At 46.6% G+C, this 12,350-nt stretch overlaps 1 protein-coding gene across 1 annotated transcript in view; it reads right to left on the bottom strand.

Annotated features, from left to right (window-relative positions):
- GRM5 (glutamate metabotropic receptor 5) overlaps positions 1-12,350 on the bottom strand; it is a 346,127-nt gene that overhangs the window by 23,370 nt on the left and 310,407 nt on the right. The gene's annotated exons all lie outside the window — the stretch shown is intronic.

Here is a 12,350-nt window from a genome sequence, read left to right as displayed (position 1 = left end):
ATAATTTTTCAACATAACAAATTATCAAAACATATCTTCATTATCCTCCCTTTTTCCTCCCCACCACCCCAAAGAGCCCCCCCCCCCGACTTCCTTCAGGTCCTCTCTCTGGTTTCTCAATAAATGTTATTCTCTGCCTATTGTAAAATTATATAAATCCTAACATTATCTATCTATTATGTTAACAATCAATAAATTTGTGTATGTTTATTCAAAACCTGCCAAGGAGTCCAGTTCATTTTGCTGTCTTTTTAAGTAGTTTGTAAAAAGTTCCCATTCTTCTTTGAAGTCACAGTTGTCCTTGTCTCACAGTTTGTATGTCAGTTTCGCCAATTCTGCATAATCCATCAGTTTTTCTTGCCATTGTTCTTTCGTTGGGGTTTCCTCATTCTTCCATCCTTGTGCTATCAAGACTCTTGCCACTGTTGTAGCATACATAAATAAATTCTTTATTTTCCTTGGCAGGTCTTTTCCTACCATCCCTAACAGAAATGCTTCTGGTTTTTTACAAATGTTAATTTGAACATTTTCTTCAATTCATTATATATCATTTCCCTTTTTTTTAATTTCGCTGCATTCCCACCACATATGGTAAAAGGTCCCTTCTTTTTCTTTACATTTCCAACATATGTTTGACCTGGTTTTATACATTATTGCTATCTGTACTGGTGTTATACACCTCAACAGCAGTGGTTCTCAAACTTTCCCCCTCCGGGTCAGGTATTTGCTTGTGCCACGGTGAATTTTTTAATTGTTAAGAAATACATAGGAGAACAAAAAAATGAAAACACTCCTAGCAGTGCTTGATTTAGGTGGCGCTGTGGGTTAAACCACTGAGCCTAGGACTTGCCAATCAGAAGGTCGGCGGTTTGAATCCCCACTACGGGGTGAGTTCCCATTGCTCAGTCCCTGCTCCTGCCAACCTAGCAGTTCAAAAGCATACCAGTGCAAGTAGATAAATAGGTACCACTGCAGTGGGAAGGTAAACGGCGTTTCCGTGTGCTGCTCTGGTTCACCAGAAGCGGCTTAGTCGTGCTGGCTACATGACCCGGAAGCTGTACGCTGGCTCCCTCGGCCAATAAAGCGAGATGAGCGCCGCAACCCCAGAGTTGGCCACGACTGGACCTAATGGTGGGGGGTCCCTTTACCTTTATTGTACTGTTGGAAGGAACCATGAAGGACATTTGGCCCAAGTCCCTGCAATGCAGTTCTTTTTCCTCCTCCTCCATTCTCTTTGCTCTCCTGCTGCTTTTGGTAGGGTTTCCTTTTTGGTTAGTGTATTTGGGGATCTCAGCATTTTCTGCCCCCTTCATTCATCAGGAGTTCACAGCACATTTTTAAGTTGGTCAAACTTTAGGAGCCATTGTCTACTCAGATGTCCTATTGAATTCAAGGGGGAATACTCTCAGGTAAGTGTGGTTAAGAAAACAACCAAAGACACATGGATCAAGCCCCACTCTTGAGATGCAAGAGCCATGTCACTTATCTGATTTTTGCAAAAAATAAATTAACCCCACCCTACTTTTAGTGGCAAAACACAAAGCCAAAATCTCTTTGGTTGAGAATGCCGCAAGCCTCAACACTTTTTAAAGGGTTGAATTCATTACTGATTATATTCAGAAGCAGTAAAATTACAGGAAGTTTTGAAATAATGGCTAAAACCTGATGCAATCTGAGTGAGTGGCTTTTTAATTCAGTCATTCTATTCCTTGTCTGTGTTTGCAATTATACTATATATATATTTACATTTATTTTTATATATTTTAATTTTTTATATATGGATATTTTATATAAAAATTAGGCACTTGTGATGACTAATAAAGGTCTGGCGAAGAAGAAGAAAAATTCAGTTGAAATATGGATACACGTAAGAACAGGGAAAAGGGACACGGGTGGCGCTGTGGGTTAAACCACAGAGCCAAGGACTTGCTGATCAGAAGGTTGGTGGTTCGAATCCCCCCGACAAGGTGAGCTCCCGTTGCTCAGTCCCTGCTCATGCCAAACTATCAGTTCGAAAGCATGTCAAAGTGCAAGTAGATAAATAGATACTGCTCTGGCGGGAAGGTAAACGGCGTTTCCATGCGCTGCTCTGGTTTGCCAGAAGCGGCTTAGTCATGCTGGCCACATGACCCGGAAGCTGTACGCCGGCTCCCTTGGCCAATAAAGTGAGATGAGTGCCGCAGCCCCAGAGTCGGCCACGACTGGACCTAATGGTCAGGGGTCCCTTTACCTTTTAAGAACAGGTACAGTTGTTGAAGATGACCGGAGCAGTTTGCAACAACGTCTATATTCTTACATCAATAGTAACTAAGTTCAGCCTGTGGTTGAAACAATGACTGTAGATGCCTTATGCCTTCACCCCATTTAGTTTCCCACTCACTACAGTGGCACCATCACAGGTCTGTGCTGTGCAATGCTTGATATCTCTGCAGGAACATGCCATGGTGTTTTTTAACTTGTGAAGGAGCATACAGTGAAGGAGCATACACTTGTGAAGGAGCATACAGTGAAAGACATGCTTGGAAAAACCTACAAAACGCGTGTGTTGCCATTGTGCCAATAACGGAGAACTGCTGCCAATTGTTCCTGGCTAAGTATGTCCTTGGTTTTATCAGCATTTAATGTGAGCTGACTCGGGAAATATTCTGCTCATAACGCTTAATGATTCGTTTTGAATGGAACTGTGTGTGCACTTTGCATCGCGAGGAAGAGTGTTTGAGGCTGGATTCTGGAACTGTGATGTGACCAGACCCAACTCAAGCCACACATATAGCATACTGCAACAACCAAGGAGAGAAATTACCAGTTCACACAGGGCTAAAGCACTAGAAGGGATAACTCCTACTCCAGGAGCCTCACCTGCAGATTCTTTTGCCTCCTCCCAGGACCTCACTGATTTTGGAAGGAGTGGTAAAGACAACATGTTGAGTGAGCAGTATAGAATCATAGAACTGTAGAGTTGAAAGGGATCCAAGGGTCATCTAGTCCAACCCCTGCAATGTAGGAATCTCAGCTAAAGCATCCATGACAGACGGCCACCCAACCTCTGCTTAAAAACCTCCAAGGAAGGAGAGACCACAGCCTCCCGAGGGAGACGGTTCCAATGTCAAACAGCTCTTATTGTCAGAAAGTTCTTCCTGGTGTTTAGTCATGAATCTCCTTTCTTGGAACTCGAATCCATTGGTTTGGGTTCTAGCCTCTGGAGCAGGAGAAAACCAGCTTGCTCCATCTTCCATGTTCCATCTTCCCTTTAGATATTTGGAGATGACCATCCATGGGCGTAGCCAAGGGGGAGGCAGGGGAGGGGAAGCTGCCCCTGCTAAATCAATACAAATATATACAGTGGTACCTTGGGTTAAGTACTTAATTCGTTCCAGAGGTCAGTTCTTAACCTGAAACTGTTCTTAACCTGAAGCACCACTTTAGCTAATGGGTCCTCCTGCTGCTGCTGGGCCACTGCTGCGCGATTTCTGTTCTCATCCTGAAGCAAAGTTCTTAACCCGAGGTACTATTTCTGGGTTAGCAGAGTCTGTAACCTGAAGTGTCTATAACCTGAAGCGTCTGTAACCTGAAGCGTCTGTAACCCGAGGTACCACTGTAGCAAACAAGTTTTGCGCCCCCCCCAACAAAAGGCCTGTCCCCCCCCCAACAAAAATCCTGGCTACGCCCATGTGACCATCATATCTCCTCTCAGTCTCCTCTCACCTAGGCTAAACATATCGAACTCCTTCAAACGTTCCTCATAAGACTTGGTTTCCAGACAGTTCACCATCTTGATCGCCCTCCTCTGCACACATTCCAGCTTGTTGATACCCTTCTTAAATTGTGGCACCCAGAACTGGACACAATATTCCAGGTGGGGTCTGGACAAGGCAGAATATAGTGTTGCTATTACTTCTCTTGGACACTACTGTTGATGCAGCCTAGAATAGCACAAGCTTTTTTTAGCTGCTGCATCACATGTTAATTCATGTTACGCTTGTGGTCTGCTCCTAGATCCTTTTCACATGTCCTGTTAGCAAGCCAGGTGTCCCCCATCTCATTTTGGTGCATCCGGTTCTTCCTGCCTAAGTGCAAAACATTACCTTTGTCCCTATTGAAATTCATTTTGTTAGCTTGGGCCCAGTTCTCCAATCTTTTAAGGCTATCTTGAATCCCAGTTTTCCCCCCCCTTCTGCAGCATTCGCTACCCTTTCCAGTTTTGTGTCATCTGAAGTCTTGTTGATCATCCCCTCAAATAATCCTCTCTGCCCAGTTCCATGATGGGGATGCAGATTACACCTTCTCTGCTGTTCAGATCTATCATTTGATGAGTGAACAAGGGGCAATAAAGCTCCCTCCTTAGCAGATCAGCACAGATCATCTGACTGTGGGGCAGGGGGACTTGGTGGCATGTATATGCAAAGTGTATATATAATATAATAATAATTTATTATTTATACCCCGCCCATCTGGCTGGGTTTCCCCAGCCACTCTGGGCAACTCCCAACAGAATATTAAAAACATGATAAAACATCAAACATTAAAAACTTCCCTAAACAGGGCTGCCTTCTAAAAGTCAGGTAGTTGTTTATTTCCTTGACATCTTGTGGGAGGACGTTCCACAGGGCGGGTGCCCCTACCAAGAAGGCCCTTTGCCTGGTTCCCTGTAACCTCACTTCTCGCAGGGAGGGAACCGCCAGAAGGCCCTCGGAGCTGGACCTCAGTGTCCAGGCTGAACGATGGGGGTGGAGACGCTCCTTCAGGTATACTGGGCCGAGGCCATTTAGGGCTGTAAAGGTCAGCACCAACACTTTGAATTGTTTTTTTGAAACGTACTGGGAGCCAATGTAGATCTTTAAGGACCGGTGTAATATGATCTCGGCGACCACTCCCAGTCACCAGTCTAGCTGCCACTGGATTAATTGCAGTTTCTGGGTCACCTTCAAAGGTAGCCCCACGTAGAGCACATTGCAGTAGTCCATGTGGGAGTTAACCAGAGCATGCACCACTCTTCCGAGACAGTCTGCGGGCAGGTAGGGTCTCAGCCTGTGTACCAGATGGAGCTGGTAGACAGCTGCTCTGGACACAGAATTGACCTGCATCTTAATGGACAGCTGCGGCACTGCATGAGAGTATGCACCCATCACAAGAATGCACTGCCTGCCATGGGCTGTAGCTCAGTAGGAGAACATTCCTTTGCATGCAGAAAATCCTGGGTTTAATGCCTGACATCTCCAGGTATGGCTGGAAGAGATTCCCTGCCTGAAACCTGGAAGAGCCACTGCCAGTCAGTGTGTAGACAGTTCTGAGCTAGATAGACTAGTGGTCTGATCCAGGTTCCTCACTCTTGCACTGCATCCAAGATGGTACCAAACATGCACATTTGGACCTGATTCGAGTTCTCGCATCCTTGATCAACTCCCCTCAACAGCCCAGAGTCTCATCCCTTCCCTCTGCCCCTTGTCTGCATCGCTAATGAATCTTTTCCTCTTTCTTTCTCCCTCAACACATCCATTTGACATGACTTCAGTGGGAACCAGAGTTCTTACTTGTAAATTTGCTGATTGCTGAGGGCTGCAAAATGATAATGTGAGAGCTGAATGCTGATTGGAAATTTCAGATTTCCAGCTAGAGCAAAAACAGCCAGACAAGCAAACGACCACCTTTTTTTAAATATATATATATATATATATATATATATATATATATATATATATATATATGCTTTCGTAGATTTTCACGGGTACAGGAATGCAGGTTTTGGTGTCTTCGGGTGTCTTCCCGTGTAAGAGTTGGGGTGTCTAGGCGACGTTTCGACGAGGTCTCACTCGTCATCTTCAGGCTGGTGCTTTCGGCTTCTTGTTACTAGAACAGAAGCTACTTCTTCTTGTTACTTCTAGTAACAAGAAGCCGAAAGCACCAGCCTGAAGATGACGAGTGAGACCTCGTCGAAACGTCGCCTAGACACCCCAACTCTTACACGGGAAGACACCCGAAGACACCAAAACCTACATTCCTGTACCCGTGAAAATCTACGAAAGCATATATATATATATATATATATATATATATATATATATATATATATATATTAATTAAAACTGACGTGCAAAATCCCATTACCCTGGAAACTGCTTGGAGCTCAACTATGCTTTTATGCAGAGGAGCTGAGGAGGAGAACAGAGCCTTTCAGTGGCTTTGCTGTACAGGTGTTCTGACAGGCAACAGAATGCAAATAAACGAGCTTGCAGATGGCGAGGACTAAAACTGAAGCAGGTGGCAATCTGCACATTCACCTTTCTGATTAAAAAACGGGTGGGACGGTGTCTTTTCTAGCAGGCCTGCGCAAGTTACCAACTTCTCTTCACCCCCAAAAAACAAAACACAGTGCATAGTTAAATTACGGAACTTGCCCCCGCTGGGAGACAGTGATGGACCCCAACTTCCATGGCTCAACGGAATAACGGGCATCCTGTTTTCCTGTCGTTTTGCCCTGGAATCTTACATTGACTTCAGAGGAAAGTGATGTATTCTGCAGTCCAAAGAAAAGAACAAGCGGACCGAGGAACAGCAGAAATGACAGAAAGATACAGAAGGCCAGGACCTGTAGTTTATTAAGGGTGCCAAGAGTTGTTGGGGAACCCATATCCCCCATGCAGAACTACAGTTCCCATAGTTTCCTGCAGGTGTAAAACCAAGCTTTTTTTCACCTGGGTCAAAGACCCAGTTTGGCACTCCTCAATGTGCAATTGTGTACACACATACAGAGGCTGGGAGCTTTGACGGTATCCCTCTGGTCCAAAACACTAGCTAGAGCCCCTGTAGCTATGACACTGATTTCCTGTGAAGAGGGATTGATTGCTAAAGCACTCTGAGCCTTGTAGCTCTGTGAGGGGAAATGAGGCCTTCAGACAACTTTCTGCACCCTTAACAAATTACAGTTCCCAGCATTCTTTGGAGGAAACCACTACTATTTAAAGTATTATTATTATTATTATTATTATTATTATTATTATTATTATTATTATTATTATTATTAATTGAGTTTATATACCACCCTATACCCAGAGGTCTCAGGGCAGTTCACAGAAAAGATCACAACATATATAATCATAATAAAAACAACAACTCAATAACACACCCACACCCAGAAAAGAGGCACATTTTAAAAGGGTATAGGATGTCAAACAGATCAACCAAAGGCCTGGTTAAAAGGGAATGTTTTGCCTGATGCCTAAAGGTGTATAATGAAGGCGCCAGGCGAACTTCCCTGGAGAGAGCATTCCACAGACAGGGAGCCACTGCAGAGAAGGCCCCGTTCTCGTGTTGTCACCCTCCAGACCTCTCAAGGAGGAGGCACATGAAGAAGGACCTCAAAAGGCGATCTCAGGGTCTGGGTAGGTTCATACGGAAAGAGGCAGTCCTTGAGGTATTGCGGTCCTGAGCCTTTTAAGGCTTTATAGGTCAAAACCAGCACTTTTAATTGGGCCCGGAAACTAATTGGTAGCCAGTGCAGTCGGACCAGGATTATTGCAATATGCTAATCATGTAAATATTACATGCTTTAAATGATGATGCTTTAAATGTTATGGGCAAATGGGTCCCTGATTTTTAATCTATTGTAACTTATCCTTTCTGCTATAGTATATCACATTTAGATCTTTTTGTATGCTTTTATGAGCAAGGGAGCACTTGAAGGAGCTGGGTATGTTTAGCCTGGAAAAGAGGAGACTCAGAGGAGATAGGATAGTTACCTTCAAATATCTAAAGATATTTGAAGAGCCAGTGTGGTGTAGTGGTTAAGAGTGGTGGACTCGTAATCTGGTGAACCGGGTTCGATTCCCCGCTCCTCCACATGCAGCTGCTGGGTGACCTTGGGCCAGTCACACTTCTCTGAAGTCTCTCAGCCCCACTCACCTCACAGAGTGTTTGTTGTGGGGGAGGAAGGGAAAGGAGATTGTTAGCCGCTTTGAGACTCCTTAGGGTAGTGATAAAGCGGGATATCAAATCCAAACTACTACTAAAGGGCTTCCACATGGAAGAGGGAACAAGCTTGTTTTCTCCTGCTCTGGAGGGTAGGACTCGAACCAATGGCTTCAAGTGACAACGAAGGAGATTCCGACTAAACATCTGGCAAAACTTTCTGACAGTGAGAGCACCTCCCACGAGAGGTTGTGGACTCTCCTTCCTTGGAGGTTTTCAAGCAGAGGTTGGAAGGTCATCTGTCATGGATGCTTTAGTTGAGATTCCTGCATTGCAGGGGGCTGGACTAGATGACCCTTGGGTCCCTTCCAACTCTAAGATTCTACAATCTGCTGTTTGCTTAGATGGTTCTAAGCAGAACCGCAACTCCACGGCATGGGGTTGTTGCCCCCCCCCCAAAAAAATTAAGTTTTCAGTTTGCTGATCCTTTCCTTTCATTAGGGTGCAAAACTACTACTATTCCGTTTTTTACCCACTTGCCACAATCTTGTCAGCTGAGCTTTAGAGAAATGATACCGTTTTAAATACATCAAGCACTTGTCAATTATTTATCTTAAATCTTGTCAGGCCTAACATACCATTTTGCAATCAGATTCGAAAGGCTGGGAAAGAGGGGGGAGGGAACAACTGTGCCATTTTTCGTATTTTTCTCCACTCGCCTGTCTTTTTAATCACCACAAGTAACCTGATTGCTTTTCATTCTGTGCCTGCTCAGAAGTCAACCTCATTGAGTTCCATTCAGCGGGGCATGCTCACAGGCAAAGAAGTGCAGGATTGCAGCGATATTCTGGTCAGAGCTTTAAAAAAAGGGGAGGGGGGGACTATCCTAGACATCTTCCTGGCCCGACTTTGCTTATTTATATTCTACAAAAACATTATTGCTCTGCAAAAGAGAGAAAACTTAGATGTTGTGTGTTATAGTGGCTAGAGCATGGGTAGGCAAACTAAGGCCCGGAGGCCGGATCCAGCCCAGTCGCCTTCTAAATCCGGCCTGCGGATGGTCCGGGAATCAGCGTGTTTTTACATGAGTAGAATGTGTCCTTTTATTTAAAATGTATCTCTGGGTTATTTGTGGGGCATAGGAATTTGTTCATCCCCCCCCCCGCCCCAAGATATAGCCGGCCCCGCACAAGGTCTGAGGGACAGTGGACCGGCCCCCTGCTGAAAAAGTTTGCTGACCCCTGGGCTAGAGTGTTGGACCAGGAGTAAGGTAAAGTAAAGGGACCCCTGACCATTAGGTCCAGTCGTGGCCGACTCTGGGGTTGCAGCACTCATCTCGCTTTATTGGCTGAGGGAGCCGGCGTACAGCTTGACTAAGCTGCTTCTGGCGAACCAGAGCAGCGCACGGAAACGCCATTTACCTTCCCGCCGGAGCGGTACCTATTTATCTATTTGCACTGACGTGCTTTCGAACTGCTAGGTGGGCAGGAGCGGGGACTGAGCAACGGGAGCTCACCCCATCGCGGGGATTCGAACCGCCAACCTTCTGATGAGCAAGTCCTAGGCTCTGTGGTTTAACCCACAGTGCCACAGGGTTCAAATCCTCACTTAGCCACATGAAGCTCTCTGAGTAATCTTGGGCCAGTCACTGCCTCTTGTTGTTCTGGGGATTAAATGAGATGGGCAAGGAACATGTGGACCACTTTAAGCTCCTTGGAGGTAAAAAGGTGGGATAATACAGCAATAAATAAGAAAATATTTAACATCCAAGCATGAAAGCCAGGGTGATTCCGTGCAATTAACGCTGCTCCATGCTCAGCTTAATGACAAGTCACTCTGAGGCCAAGTTCATCATAGCATCTGTGTTCTGCACCAGCTAAATTTTCTGAGCTGTCTTTAAAGGCAGCCCCTGAAAGACCATGTTGCAGCAGTCTCAATTTTCCTGTAGCATCCTTATAAATACTCTTGAGGGCATACAGTGCTACCTCGGGTTAAGTACTTAATTCGTTCTGGAGGTCTGTTCTTAACCTGAAATTGTTCTTAACCTGAAGCACCACTTTAGCTAATGGGGCCTCCTGCTGCCGCCGCGCCGTCGGAGCACGATTTCTGTTCTCATTCTGAAGCAAAGTTCTTAACCCGAGGGACTATTTCTGGGTTAGCGGAGTCTGTAACCTGAAGCGCCTGTAACCTGAAGTGTATGTAACCCAAGGTACCACTGTAGTTTGAAAACACAGAGCCAAGAATCATGGGCTGAGGAATGGGGGCGTTGGGGCTGTACCGCCCTGGGTGTCAGCGCTGAGGGGGGTGACATTCGGCGTACCGCCTGCCCGTGACTCCCAAGCCTACCCCAAGCCTTCGGGGGAAGAGGGGAGCTGTGCCGGTTTGGCTCCAGCCTTTCCCCCTTCCCCCTTCATTTTGACAGCTCAGGGGAGGCTTGGGAGTCATGGGCAGGCAGCCTGCCATTGCCCCCTGCTCCCGGGCTGCTTTCTGGGGGGTGGGAGCCTCCCCTGAGCTGTCAAAAGGAAGAGGGAAGGGAGGAAGGCTGCTGGCAAAGCGGCACGTCACCCTTCCTCCACCTTCCAGGAAGCAGGCTGCCATGGGGAGCTCGCTCTGCCCTCCCAGGTGTCTCACCCCTATGGAACACTTGCCCCACCCCCTGAGATGCTTGCCCCGCCCCCTGGATGCTCGCCCCACCCCCATGGCCCCGCCCCCAGGTGCACAGCATGTGAGCCGCTCCAGGTGCTGGAGCAGCTAGCTAACCCCTTGCCAAGAATGCTTTCCTAAATGAGCTGGTAAATCATACAGATAATTCTCAAAACCATGTGTTACTTTAATTAAATGCAACTGTGGAGAGAACAGTGATTTCAGGATTGCCTGTAAATCTTGTTGATTTTACAGCCGTCTTGTCTGGATGTAAGCAGAGCGTGGATAACTGAGGATGTTTCCGCCGTAACAAATGATTTGTCGATTTATTAAATTTGTGTACCACCCTTCGTCTGTAGATCTCAGGGCACTTCACAGCATAAAAATAAAAGACAAAATGCACAATAAAAACACAAAGCAAATGAAACAAACCTATAACCCTCACCCACCCTCAAAGGTCGAAGGAGACCTCTGTTTTTATGTGTGAAAAAGGGTCTGTCGCTTCAAGTTTTGAATCGTCAAATTTTAAAATTCTACTGTGCTGACGTTAATTTCGGAATGAGCACGACTGGGGCGGGCAGGCAGAGTGCGGGGAAATAGCTGCCGTAGAATTTCCTTCAGTAGAAAAAGAAGAGCCTGCAATTGTGGGCAATTAATGAATTGATGTAACAGGTGCAATTAGGTGGTATCAGAGTTTGTCATTTCTTGCAAATCCCACAGTGAAGCAATTATAGTAATTAGGAGAAACACAGCTAAATTAGGCAATGTGTGTGTGAGAAAGAGAGAGTTGTTAAATGTCTGGATTTTCAGGTATACGGTTCTGGGTCAGCAGGGATTTTAGGAAAAAACAACAACACAAACCACTGAAAATGTATTTCACACAACTAGGATGTGTCAGTGGTTCTATCTTGCAAGCTGTTGATCTGGCAAGGAATTCTATGCCAGTGTTTCCCAACCACTGTTCCGCGGCACACTAGTGTGCCGCGAGATGTTGCCTGGTGTGCCGCGAGATGTTGCCTGGAGGGAGGCGGGCGAGTCGGGCGGCGAGAGGCGGGGCGGCGGCGGCGAGGAGAGGCCGCCCAGTGCGGGGCTCTCGCCGTCTGCCTGCCTGGCTGCCTGCGAGCTCGGCGGGCAGCGCCTCCGTCCGCAGCGCCCGCCTCGCGGCTCTCATTCCCTGCCCCTGCCAAAGCTCACCCAGCCAAGCCGCGCTCTCCTTCCTGCCTTGCTTTGCTGCCTCCTCCCCCCCACCCCCAAAGCTTGGAGGTTCCCCGGCAAGGGGGAGGGGAAAAAATTGAAACTTACACTTTCGTGCGTCCCTCCCGGCGTGACGCTGCACGCTGACGTCACGGGGCTGTAATGGTGGTGTGCCTCGAGATTTTTTTCATCAAACAAGTGTGCCTTTGCCCAAAAAAGGTTGGGAAACACTGTTCTATGCAGATGCAGATAGCATTCAAAGTTGACATGAAAGAGCTGTTGTAATGTAGTGGCTAAAAGACTAAGCTATGAACCAGTTAGTCGTTGGTTTTAATCTCGCCTTTGCTATGAACTCTCTCTGTGTGTGAAGAGCTAAGCTTCTTTCCAAACCAATCAGATGTGAGGGCTGGAGGATGGTCCTAGGATGCCACGCGGTTGGCCTTTTAAGGCATTTTTGGCTGACCAGACAGGAGCAGCAGCCAATGCCCAGCCAGATAGCAAGGCAACGCCCTCATGCCACTGCCACCAATTGGTCGGTCTGGGTGGTCCCTTTTGTCGGCTACTCTGAGGCTGCAGGGGGATTCCCTGCAACAGCTGAGAAGGACACA

This window comes from Podarcis bocagei (assembly GCF_964188305.1).
Source record: "Podarcis bocagei genome assembly, chromosome: 6".
In the NCBI taxonomy this organism is placed as follows: domain Eukaryota; kingdom Metazoa; phylum Chordata; class Lepidosauria; order Squamata; family Lacertidae; genus Podarcis; species Podarcis bocagei.
This window is presented reverse-complemented; position numbering and strand designations above follow the sequence as displayed.